Raw genomic sequence first — 12,038 nt, forward strand, 5'->3', positions numbered from 1 at the left:
GAGTAAAATAAGCACAATGTTTAGAAAATCTTGAAATTTTCCTAAGAAAACCAGAGCGTCCCTATGGAAAATACATTTCTACACAAGCATGAGCAAATTACCATAAACATTTGCTGACCGTGACTCACTCTGCCTGGTACAACAATGTCATCAGCATGAGATGAACCCAGAAATAATAGACACCAGAGAGCTAGATGCTACAAAGCAGTTTTGTGAGCAATGAATGCCACAATGAGTGTCAGCTGCGTATGCTGGAAGATGCTCCACATCAGAAGTGGAGCAAAGCCCTGAATGTACGTACATTGTATTAAACTCATCATGTGCAGGGTGCTAACAAGGTCTCCAACCTTGGAGAAATCACTTAACTTCCTTAACTTCCCTGGGCCTCGATTTCCTAAACTGTGAAATTATAGGGCAGCTAAGATGTTCATCAAGAACCATTTTGGTGTTAAGTGGAAGTGTTTTAAATTGCCACAGGGAAGCAGATAGTCATCATAGAAATATGAGCCTCATACATGAAGCATCACCGTGTGTCAAACTTTTCTGAGTAACTTGAATGTTCATGCTTCAGTCATACTTCCAGAGACTTGTAGACTCAAGGAAATGTGCAGCCCACTCCCTACAGGAGAGTTTAATGTAGGTCAATTGCTTCAGAAATTACTATCCATCTGGAAATAGAGATAAATTTCATTTCACAATATTTAATGGCTGGGGAAGCCCCTGAGATCATCTGATCCCACACCAATGTAGCAAATGCAGAGAATTTGACCTGCACAGCCAGTTAGTGGGGGCTGCATTAGAATCCAAAGGTCCTTGAGGATTTCCCACTGTGATTGGAGGCAGTTTCTGATGGCCTTGACACTCATTTCCTCACTGACACCCACAGGAGGTTCCCAGTGGGGGACCAACAGGAAAAATGTAAGTAAGTGAATTCCTGCTGTATTACAATATGTCTGCATTCTATAAGAATGGCTGCTGGCTCCTACAAGCCAAAAAGGTCACTCAGCAGATGCCTAATTAAGGGTCAAAAATGTCTTTTAGGAAAAAGGCCTGTAAAACCTGTCACAATGTGTTTGTAACAATTTATTGGTTCTTTGGACTTGAGAGGCAAGGGACTGGAGTATTAGATGCTGAATATAGGGAAGACCTTTCTCCTTTCACATTGCATTATTTGGGGACTGTGATTTGGTTCTCCTCCAAAATACTGCCATCTCCCTCTACCACCCAAGAAGTATAACTTAGAATGTAAACATTTATGACAGGCAGTCTGGCTAGATTATTATGCTACTGAGGTCATGTTTAAAAAAAAAAAATTATATATATATATAATTTTTTTTTTCCCTGCAAAACTAACCTAATGACTATGGTTCTAAATCAGCTCTGTAGGGAGGTGCAGATAGAAGTGCAGTATTCAACTTAGCTTATGAAGCATTTCTCCTATTTTATACAATCTGTCTGAGTTGTCAATTGAACAGCAAGTTCCTATCACAGTAGATCATCATAGCTGGTGTTAGAAGAAGTTTGGAATCTCTGTTGAAGAATGGTTCTCCTTCTAAGAAGCTTTGTGTGGGAGCTGCACATTACTTTTCTTTGCTCTATAAAAAAGGTTCATGGACGTTTTGTAACAAAAAGAGGGGAGTGGTTGATCTTGCAGTCCAGGAGCGGAGGACCCTGGAACCATAAAGGGAGAAGAGTGGGAACCAAAGGTGGGACCCTATTCAGAAAAGCAGTGGTGCCAGAGATAGAGCGGCTGGGGACTCTGGACTCATGGAGAGAGAGGGGCTGTGTGCTGACGGCTGGGAGGCAGGCTTGTAGGGTATACCTTTTAGTTGTTTGAATGATTACATATTCTCGAGTGTTTGGGTGTACATCAACCCCCACCCCCACCCCCGCAAAAAAAGAGCAACCAGATGGAATAAAAGCAAATGCTGTTGAATGATGATGCATGGAGGGGATTGTAATAATTGCAATGAAATGAAACACAATAGGATGAGTGTAAAGCTGATGTTCTCCCATGTAAAGTATCATACAATAAAAACTTTCTTTAAAAGGCTCATGGAGAGATGGTAAAAGGAAATATATTGACTTAATTCTATCAGTAAAAGCAACAAAAAGATAGACAACATCCTTAATTATATAGTGCATCAAATTCTTTACTGTGTCACATGATCCAATCATTTTACTTTGTACCACCAAAAAAACTCCCCCACTTAACACAAAGACCTTTTAGACAGTAAACATGTCAAGATTTGAGGGCAGCCCAACCTCCACAAATCCAGAATGTCATTAATTAAAATGCAAAACTGATTCTATTTCTGGACCTGGTAATCAACTACGGAAAATAGTTTCAATGACAAAATGCTCGCAGAATCAGTGAGGTTATTTATATTTGTATTCATGGGGGTAAGGTGTTCTCTCGGTTACATCATCACAGTTTCAACATTTGGAGTTTGGTAACTAAAAGTGACGTGGAACTAATGCTTCACTAGTCATATAATTTTCATTGTGTGTGGATGTGTATATCTGTGTGTGGACAAACATATACTTAAATATATATGTGTGTATACGTTTACATATGTGTACATATATGTGGTGTGTGTATTAAAAGGTAATGAAAGTTTTCCATGAACTTTTCAAAGTCCCCTCATATACATACATATATGTGTATGTCACAAATAGAGATGAAAAGAGACAGCAGAAAGCAAGAAGATGGAAAATGAAAACTACTGATTCAAATTGGAACAACACAAAAAGAAACAGAGTAAAAGACCTGTTTTAAGACTAGATGGTATAATGCTGTAGGTTAATGCACTGGACTGCAAAGTTGTTTGAACCACAAGGTTGGTGGTTCAAGTTCACTAGCTGCTCCTTGGATAACCCTATACAGAGTTGCTTTGGGTCGGAACCAGCTGGATGGCACTTAGTAACCATAACAATAACAAATAGTTCAAGAGTGGGGAAAATGAATAACTGCAGTTACAGCAATCCAGGTTTCTCTAGACCCATTCCAAATATCTTCAATGTGTTACAGTTGCACAATCAGCTTGCAAGGCATAGCAGCAAAGGAAACACACAAATAAAATGAGGCTCCAGACTCTGCTTAGCGCCGCTTTTCTCATGTTTCCTGCAGTCCTTTTCTAGGCTGCCTTCAGAGACCCTGCAAAGGAATGACCACCACAGCACCATGCTGTGATGGTACAAGGAACTGCTGAAGAATGCACTCTCCCGAGTCAAAGAAATTCCCAAAGGCTTATCTGGAGGAGGGCTGTGGGAAGTGGGGAAATCTCTATCTCACAGCACTAACTCACCAGCCCCCCAATAAAAACTAAAGATGAAAAGCAGTATCTCCGGAAATTTTCTTTTCCTCTCTAAACTAGCAGGCTGCAACTATTAAAAGCATGCGCAGTCACAAACACACAGAATGCATTTGCATGTGTGCTTGCACATGCGTGTACTTCTGACCCATGTAGGTCAACGTTTTGTTGCGTGCTAAGAAATGCTTTCTCTCAAAGCTACTCATTCAAATGAAATATTTGCTAAATGCATCAGAAATTGCCTGCAGTTTAAAACAGTCTGTTTCCAGGACACCCAAGCTGATTCTGTTTCCATCTTGATGAATACCTCAAGTTGAGTTGCCAGGCACACAATAAAATCCTTTCCATTGGAAATTTTTTGAAAATCAAAAGCAGAAAACACTGCTAAGGGTGAACATAATCAGGTAAATCTTAAAGAATCATCAGAGGAAACACAATATTTCTGAGTCACAATCAACTGTAGGAAACAAGAGTGGCTGCTAGAATAGCTGCTCCAAACAGTGCTGAAAGTATTTCAAACATGATGTAAGGACTGGAGACTAGTACCACTCCCCCTTTCCTTTCTGCGAATTTACTTGCTGCTTATATACTCTTGAACTGAACTGTCACATAAGCATCTATACATTCTTGATCTTTATTTAAACTCATACTTTTATACAGGCATAGAACCCTTACACACAAAAATTACATAATAATCAAAAACACCGAATGTTATCTTCTTTGAACCCCAGAAGCTGAAAAAAAGCATATGTCTGATGTCATTACCACTATTTTACGAAAACTCCACACAGTCCATGGAAAGAAAAGTGTTGAGAATGAACAAGACAGTTGAAGAACTTTACATCTCAATCTCTATATCAACAGGGGGAAAACACCAGAAACTACCCCACATGTTTGCCCTCATCCATTGCTAAATTGCAGCACTTTATAAGTCAGAAGCAAAATCAAATGAGAGGAGAACACTTACTAAAATTTAACCACTCCAGAATTGAAAAGCCCATGCACAGTCAAATAACAAGACCCTTCTCCAGTTTATGACTGGAAAATAACTAAGCAGAATTAGTTCTGCAGAGCTTATTCTTTGAAATGCTGCTCTGAACAAAATAATGCAACACATCTACTACCAAAAAAAAAAAAACAAAACAAAGAAAGAAAGAAAGAAAACGCTCCTGGTGATGACAGACTCCTGCCATGCATAGGTCCAGCAACTTCCCAAATGCTCTTGGTTCCCCTTGGACTTGGAAAGGCATCCAGGAATAGACTTTTTTGAAATCCTGGTGCTCTCGGCAGTAAGTCTCAGGAGACCAGGTGTAAAACGAGAGCATTATTCAGAGAGGAATGCCCTGGAATAAACACCCTGTCTGGTGGATGCTATAACACATGCTTCAATAGGAAACCTGCTTCTTTTCCCTTAGAAAAGTCTAACCATTTCAACAGCCTCACATTTCCTCTCCCAGTAGGAGGAAGAAACTGCTGTCAACTCACAAATGTTCCTCCCATTACTCCCCCAGCCCCCCTTGCACCCTCTGAAGAAGCTGCAAAAGATGGTTAGCAGAACGGGCACCCTGGGACTTTGAAGTACAATGAGGTCATGCAGTTGGCTCTGTCTGCCAAAGCAGGATTCCTCCTGCCGCGATGTCTCAGCCCAAGTTGAACACCCCACAAGACACAGGGCCAGTCTGGACCCAAAGACAGGTGCTTGAAATACTGCTGCCCACAGCAGACTCCGACATAACTCACACGTGAGCGTGTCTTCACACAGGAGGATGGAATAGTTTGCTATGTGGGCTGAGCATCCTAGCCCTTCTCGACTCAGAGAAGGTGCACCTCAGCATGCAAAGACTTCACCTTGCCCAAAATTTGTCAGTCATCCTGTACTGATGCCCAGCATACTGCTGCAGTTTATCATCGTGAACACATTTCCCCAGCAGCCGATTCAAGGACAAAGAGAATGCTTATGTTTCCATCACAGCTGAGGAGCTCAGGTTTAAGAAAAAAGGAGAAGAAAAAGAAAACAAAAAATGACAAACCATCCAGACAAATAACCCTTGGTATTTTAGTTAGCTGGGTCACCCTTGATGAGGCTCCATGAAAACAGGAGAAACACAGAACGAAGGTCATTAAGCTTAGCTGGGAAGAGAGCTAGCAAGCATTCCATTCACTGCAGCAGAAGAGCTCATTACAAGCAAGCACTTACCATAAAAATAGAAAGAGTCAACAGAAGGAACCAGGATCTTTCCTCAGTGCTTTCAGGAGAAAGAAATCCCACCTGAACCTCCGAGCCTGGGATGAGAACAGTGAAGTGGAGGGAGGGAATAAAACCACCACACAAGTCCTGCTCAGCCTCCCCTCGAGCCCGCATGCAGTTGTTTGTGCTGTAAAAACCCTGAGAAGTCTGGAACAGGACTCTCTGGAGAGCGAGAGCCAGTAGGAATGAAAGCAGCCTGGTGGATTTCAGAGGATCATGTCCAGGACTTGTCCTCTCCCCCGGGATGCAGGGGTGGCGTGGTCTGGGGAGGGTGGGCACCAGGTTGGAAACCTGCAGGCAACAAGAGGGGTGGAAAGGTGTCTCTTTGGAGTGGAAGGAACTGCCGGCAAGAGCATCAGTATTCCATATCAGTTATTTCCAGCGACCAATCAGCCCAGCCAGGGGGCCGTGTCAGTGAGACAAGTGAGCAGCAGCCGACAGCTGGTTCAGAGGTACGAAGGACAGCCCTTACCTAGAAAAGAAGCTAGGCAGGATTGACATTCTATCGTCTGTCTGGCTGCTGTTAATATTTACCTGTACTTAAACAAGATCCAAAGCCACATAATGACTCAGGAAGTTTTCCAGTGGACCCCACAGCATCTTTGTAAGAAGCCTGGCTGGACATTTACCTAAGAGCATACAACAAACTAGACAGTCCTGCTTATATGCATTTGAGAGAACATCATGAGTACAATGGTGATCATGATTCTAATGTATGTGCCCTTGTGCCCAAGGTGTAGGATGAGATGGCTAGGGTCTGGACTTTCTATTTCAGAAGTGAAGAATTTAGACAAAGATGGGTTAGAGATCTCTCCAGGAATCTGCTTTTCAGTCATCATTAATTTCCTATGTAATATATGTATAGAAGTACTTGTTAAAGTTTACTTTCTAAAGATAGCTAAATGTGTCTTGGAAGTCCCTTAACCCACTCACAAGACAGTATATTTGGTTTGGGGTAAACCATCCCGAATGATAATACTCAGATACACCAAAGTTGGCACAACTCTGAGCTGAGTGAAGAAGCAAACAAATCACTTATGGTGAATAAAGAAGGAGTAATAAAGTAAAGTATTTTCCACCTATCTTTCCCCCCATTCTGTTTTAATTCTGTGACACTGTGAGTTAATGTGTTGGACTGCAAAGTTAGTTTGAACCACAAGGTTGACAGTTCATGCTCACCAGCCTCTCCTCAGAAACCCTATATACACAAGGTTACTATGGGTTGGAACCAACTTGACAGCAGTTAACAACAACAACATATACAGTTGTTTACCGCTGTCCAGGAGACTCTGACTCATGGAGACTTTATGAATGAAAACAATGCCTGGTCCTGCACCATCCTCACAATCATCAGTACGTTTGGGTCCATTAGCCATAAGTTTTCATTGACTATTATTTTTAAGGAGATCGCCAGGCCCTTCTTCCTATTCTATCTTAGTCTAGGAGCTTCACTGTAATTTGTCCATTATGGGTGACCCTGACACATTTGAAATACCAGTGGCATAGCTTCTGGTATCATAACAACACACAATGCCATCCCAGTATGACAATGTGACAGGCAAGTGGTAGAACTATAAACTTAGTGCACATATGAAGTGATTTCAGATAGTTAGTGGAAAATTCCATTATCTTTTACTTCCATGTTTCCATGAACTTTTTGAAGTCCACTCATGTGTGAGTGCATGTGGATATCAGTTAATTTGTTTTTAGTAATGGTGACTAATTCAGATAGGGGAGTATGTTCTGAAGCTAAATGTCAGCCTAATGGGACACCATGGTTAAACTTTAAAATTTTGAAACTTGGGGGGTGTTATCTCAGGGCATTTTTTCTCTTGGCAATAAAGATGACTCCCTTGTGCCAGTGAAGACATAATAGGAAAATATAAATGTCCTTGAAGGTCATTCCAGGTGACTTAGAGAATATAGTATTTTCAATTTTAGCTTTCTGTTTTTACCTAGAAATTGAAATGCCATTTTGATATTTTGTTGTGAGCTCAACCTATAGGCAAGCTGACTGTAGGGAGCTTGAGCCCCAAAGCTTTCAAGGGAGGGCTGGCTCCATGCAGCAGTTAACTCACCACCAAAATGAGTCACAGCAGGAGGCCATAAAATGTTCCACATCAAAGATGAACATAATAAAATGAAATTTCTGATATGAAGAAGAAAGGATGGTGTGCTAGAATAGTGTGTGTACATTAAACAATGAAAATGTTCGCAATTTGGGGGTCTCAAATTCCATTTTATTATTTATTATAATTCAATTAAAATCAGCAAATGCTTAAAGAACACTAGCCATGTGTTGGGGCTATACATGTCTACAAGAAGTTTATAGTCTCATGAACAAATTTAAATTCTTTTTTCAAGATTTCTTTCAACATTCTGATTCTTGCCAAGATAAAAGGTATCCTACAAGTTTAATGTTTCTCAGATAAAATCAAGCCATGAAATTGAACTTTGGCCTCAGATTTCTGAATTATCCTAATAAGGTGATCTCTATAACCAAAACCATTTGGAAAGATAAATGTGCAAATATATATTTTTTAATATGAAAATGTTATTTAAACTGAACATTTGCTTATTTCAGCATCATTAGCCCCTGTCACTACAAAAACATGGGTAGAATAACAAAGAATAAATTTAATAAAAGGCTATTATTTAAAGCTACCAAATTAATTGAGATTAATACTGTTTATGAAACAGGTTCAATACCTTGAATACACAGGGTGATAATGAAGCATGAAAATGATAAAATAACAGAAATACAAATTACACAGTAAATTAAATAATTGCACATCAGTGACAATTAGGTCAATGAAAATAGCTATTCCAGGCAATTAATTTTTCAAATTTGGTCACTTCTCCATTCCCCACTCCCCAGCCCTCCAGAAGACAACAGAAACACCTCCCATTTCTACTGCTTCAAACACGAATACAGTTTTATAAAGTACCAAATATTAATCAGGGGCTGTGTCCTACTGATGAAATACTAACTACTGCTTCTTGTTGTTGTTGTTGTTGAGTGCCACTGAGTTGGTTCTGACTGAAAGCCACCCTGTATGGGGTTTCTAAGGAACAGGTGGTTAGTTTGTAACACTAACCTTATAGTTAGCAGTCCAGTGCTTACCCTACAGTACTACACAAGCACTCCAACTACTTCTTGTTGATGTTGTTGTTGTTGTTGTGTGCTGAATCGGTTCCGACTCATAGTGGCCTTGTATAGGGTTTCCGAGGCTGTAAACGTTTATGGGAGTAGAAAGTCTCATTTTTCTCCCATGGAGCAGCTGGTAGATTTGAACTACTGACCCTGAGGTTAGCAGCCCAATACATAACCCACGACACCACCACAGCATACTAAAAAATCTGAAACCCAGTTACCCATGAGATTGCCATGTGTTTCTGAATAGAACAGTGGTCCACTGTGTTTTCAATCAATGTGATCTTTCAGAAATAGATCACCAGGCCTTTCTTCTGAGGTACCTCTTCATGGATTCAAGAAGCCAACCTTCTTCTTAGTGGTTGAAGACCCTTCAACCATTTATGGTATCCAGCACTTCTAGCTCATGTTAGGTTCTCAATAAATACTTGTTGAATAAATGAATGACAAAGAACAAAAGACAAATTCTACAAGAGTAAGATTTTGAATGCCCTTTTTTATGATCTTAAAAAACTTGGTTATGTGCCTATACCAGCCATTTGTTTAAAAATTATAAAGATATGCTTTTTCAAGAATTTTGATTCAAAGCAGCTTGCTACTTTCAAATGCAACGATTCTTAAAAGTCAGTCTTTCAACACTAAGGTTGGGTTAGTTCATGGAAGTTGCACTCTACTTCCCATAACCACACCGAAAAGAAAAATTTACAAAAAATACACACATTTATTTTTCTTGATAATCAAACGATGACATGATTGCATTTTTGACACCAGGCTTGAGAATCCAGGAATTTTAAATAACATTCTATATATCAAGGATTTCGAAAAAAAAGTTATAAGTTCCCTAAAGGAAAAGTCTATGTGTTTCTGTTAAGCTTTATAAACCAGTACCTTAAAGAAACTAGTATTCACTGATTTTGGCACGAGTCACACTTCACTAGTGATTTCACATACCTTTTATTCTCTCTGGTACTTCTACATGAGTATATGACCCTTTTTCCACATCGGGGTAAATGGGGTCCAGTGATATTTACATAACCAATATGTGAACCAGACGGCCGCCAAAACTCTTCCCCTTTTCCATGGAAACATATTGATCTGAACAAGAGAGGGTACCCCAAAATGGTTTTGATGAATATAAGAGACAACCTGGGGACGCTTCCCATCAGCAGTGTTGCACATATTTGGGTAAAATCCTTGAGACATGTCCAAGTTATCCCCAAAATTAATGTAAACTTTTCTATAACACAGAATCCTGGTGACACTGTGGGCTAGGCATTGGACAGTTAACTGCAGTGGTTCAAACCCACCAACCACTCCTTAGGAGAAAGATGCGCTCCCATAGAGATTTATAGTCTCGGAAACCCTATATAGGGTCCCAATGAGTCAGAGTCAACTCGACGGAAGTGGATTTGGTTTTGGGTGTTCTGCAAAAGAAATGCATTCAGTGCTCATATTTTAAAGAGCAAACAATTTGTATTTGTTGATTTTCTTTTTTGCAGTGCTATTCCTACATTACATTTTAAAGCAAGGATAAGTGGTCCTCAGTACTAGAAGAGTAGGAGGGAAGAAAGAATATTCCAGAAAAGTGTAGGATCTGTACAAACATTACAGTATGGTCCTTTATCTAATAATATTTAACTTCTCCCTCTACATTCAGCAGGAGGCCTGCTATGAAGAGAGAACCAGTTAGTCTCCTAAAGCTTCCCTACCAAAGGTTACTCACTGGCTGAGAATAATTTCCCCAAAGTGTTTAGTGGGCAGGTTTTCAAATCTGCAACAACAGTTACAAATTCACAAAAGGTAAATAATCTGCAACACATAAATATAGTAATAGCATCAAGTCTTCAAAATTTGTTTGTATTCAGCATTTCTCAGCCAGCAGAATCCTATGGGATCATCAAAGATCAAATCGTACTGGCAGAATCCATAAGATCATAGACCTCTCACTTTTTCTCTTTTCTTCAGAGGATAGAAAAATAAATCAATGGCTGGCTTAAAAAGTCAGGTAGAATTGGGCTGAGTCTGCAGAGGCCAAAAATGGTGATGCGTGATATGTGTGTGTATTTGTATGCACACAAATATGAAACTAGATTTGCACCCAAAATCCATTTGTTATGTCTCCACATCTGTTTGGCCCTTATGCCTCATCAGAGGTAGCTCCACATTTCTCTTCAATGAATAATTAGAGATAATCCCCAATTTAGGACCTCATTGTTGTCCTACCAAACTATTACAATGGCTTCTAACCTCTCCCTCTTCCAATCCATTCTCCCTTTGCCTACAGATCTTGCATTCTAAAACATAAATGTAGCCATCCCATCCCCTGCTAGTCAACCTGAGATGGACAGGCCAAAGAAGGCACTTTCTGAGCCTGGCATTCAAGACCCTAAGCAATCTGACCTCAGTCTACCTTTTAGACATAATTTCCTCCATTACAACCTGCATATGCTCAGCTTACACCTGATCACTTACTATTTGTCACAGACACCTGGGTGGTGTAAACAAATGTACTACACTGTTATAAAGATTGGACATTCAAGTCTCCTTGGAAGCACATTGGAAGAAAGGTCTGGTGATCTACTGAAAAAATCAGCCACTGAGCACAGTTCCACTCTGATACACATATGCTTGCCATAAGTCAGAGCCGGATTTGTGTCAACATCTCTGAGAAGCCTTTTCCAAACATCCCATAATCATATATTCCTCTGTATTCGCGTAGCATTTTTTCTGGTCTAGGACTCCTGGTGTGGTGCTGTAGGATCAACACTGGACTGCAAACTACAAGGTCAGCAGTTCAAACCCACCACCTGCTCTTCAGAAAGCCTACACAAAGTCACTATGAGTTGGAACAGACTTGATAGCACTTAAAAACAACACCAGTATTATAGGACCAATGCTGGACTAAAGCCATACCTTTTAACTTACCTAAATGGAATTCTTTGCTATGTCCAGCGTGTGGCACATGATTAAAAAATAAAACAAAACAAAAAACTATGTGCCATCGAGTCAAGTCTGACGCAAAGCAACCCTTTATGGGGTATGCTATTGTTGCTAAGGGTTGTCAAGTTGGTTCCCAATCATAGTAACCCTGTATAGGGTTTCCAAGGATTTTAAAATCCTTACAGAAACAGAAAGCCTCATCTTTCTTCCACCGAGCAACTGGGGGGCTCGAACTATCAACCTTGTGGTTTGATACCCAATGCTTATCCTATGAAGCCACCGCACTCCCTTATTGTTATTGTTGTGAAGTGCTGTCCAGTAGATTCCGACCCATAGTGACATTGTATAGGGTTTCCGAGGAGCAGCTGGTGAGCTTGAACCA

The 12,038-nt window shown here is 40.2% G+C and overlaps 1 protein-coding gene across 3 annotated transcripts in view; it reads right to left on the reverse strand.

Annotated features, from left to right (window-relative positions):
* Window positions 1–12,038, reverse strand: part of ANO4 (anoctamin 4) — a 607,193-nt gene that overhangs the window by 454,518 nt on the left and 140,637 nt on the right. For 2 of the 3 annotated variants that reach the window (XM_006871106.1, XM_006871104.1), the window contains exon 1: window positions 5,512–5,922. The exons of the other annotated variant lie outside the window; for it this stretch is intronic. The gene's annotated coding sequence lies outside the window, so the exon portion shown is untranslated. Of the gene's footprint in view, window positions 1–5,511; window positions 5,923–12,038 lie in introns of those variants that run through there. 3 annotated transcript variants of the gene reach the window in all.

Source organism: Chrysochloris asiatica, unplaced genomic scaffold (assembly GCF_000296735.1).
Source record: "Chrysochloris asiatica unplaced genomic scaffold, ChrAsi1.0 scaffold00160, whole genome shotgun sequence".
NCBI classification, from domain to species: Eukaryota; Metazoa; Chordata; class Mammalia; order Afrosoricida; family Chrysochloridae; genus Chrysochloris; species Chrysochloris asiatica.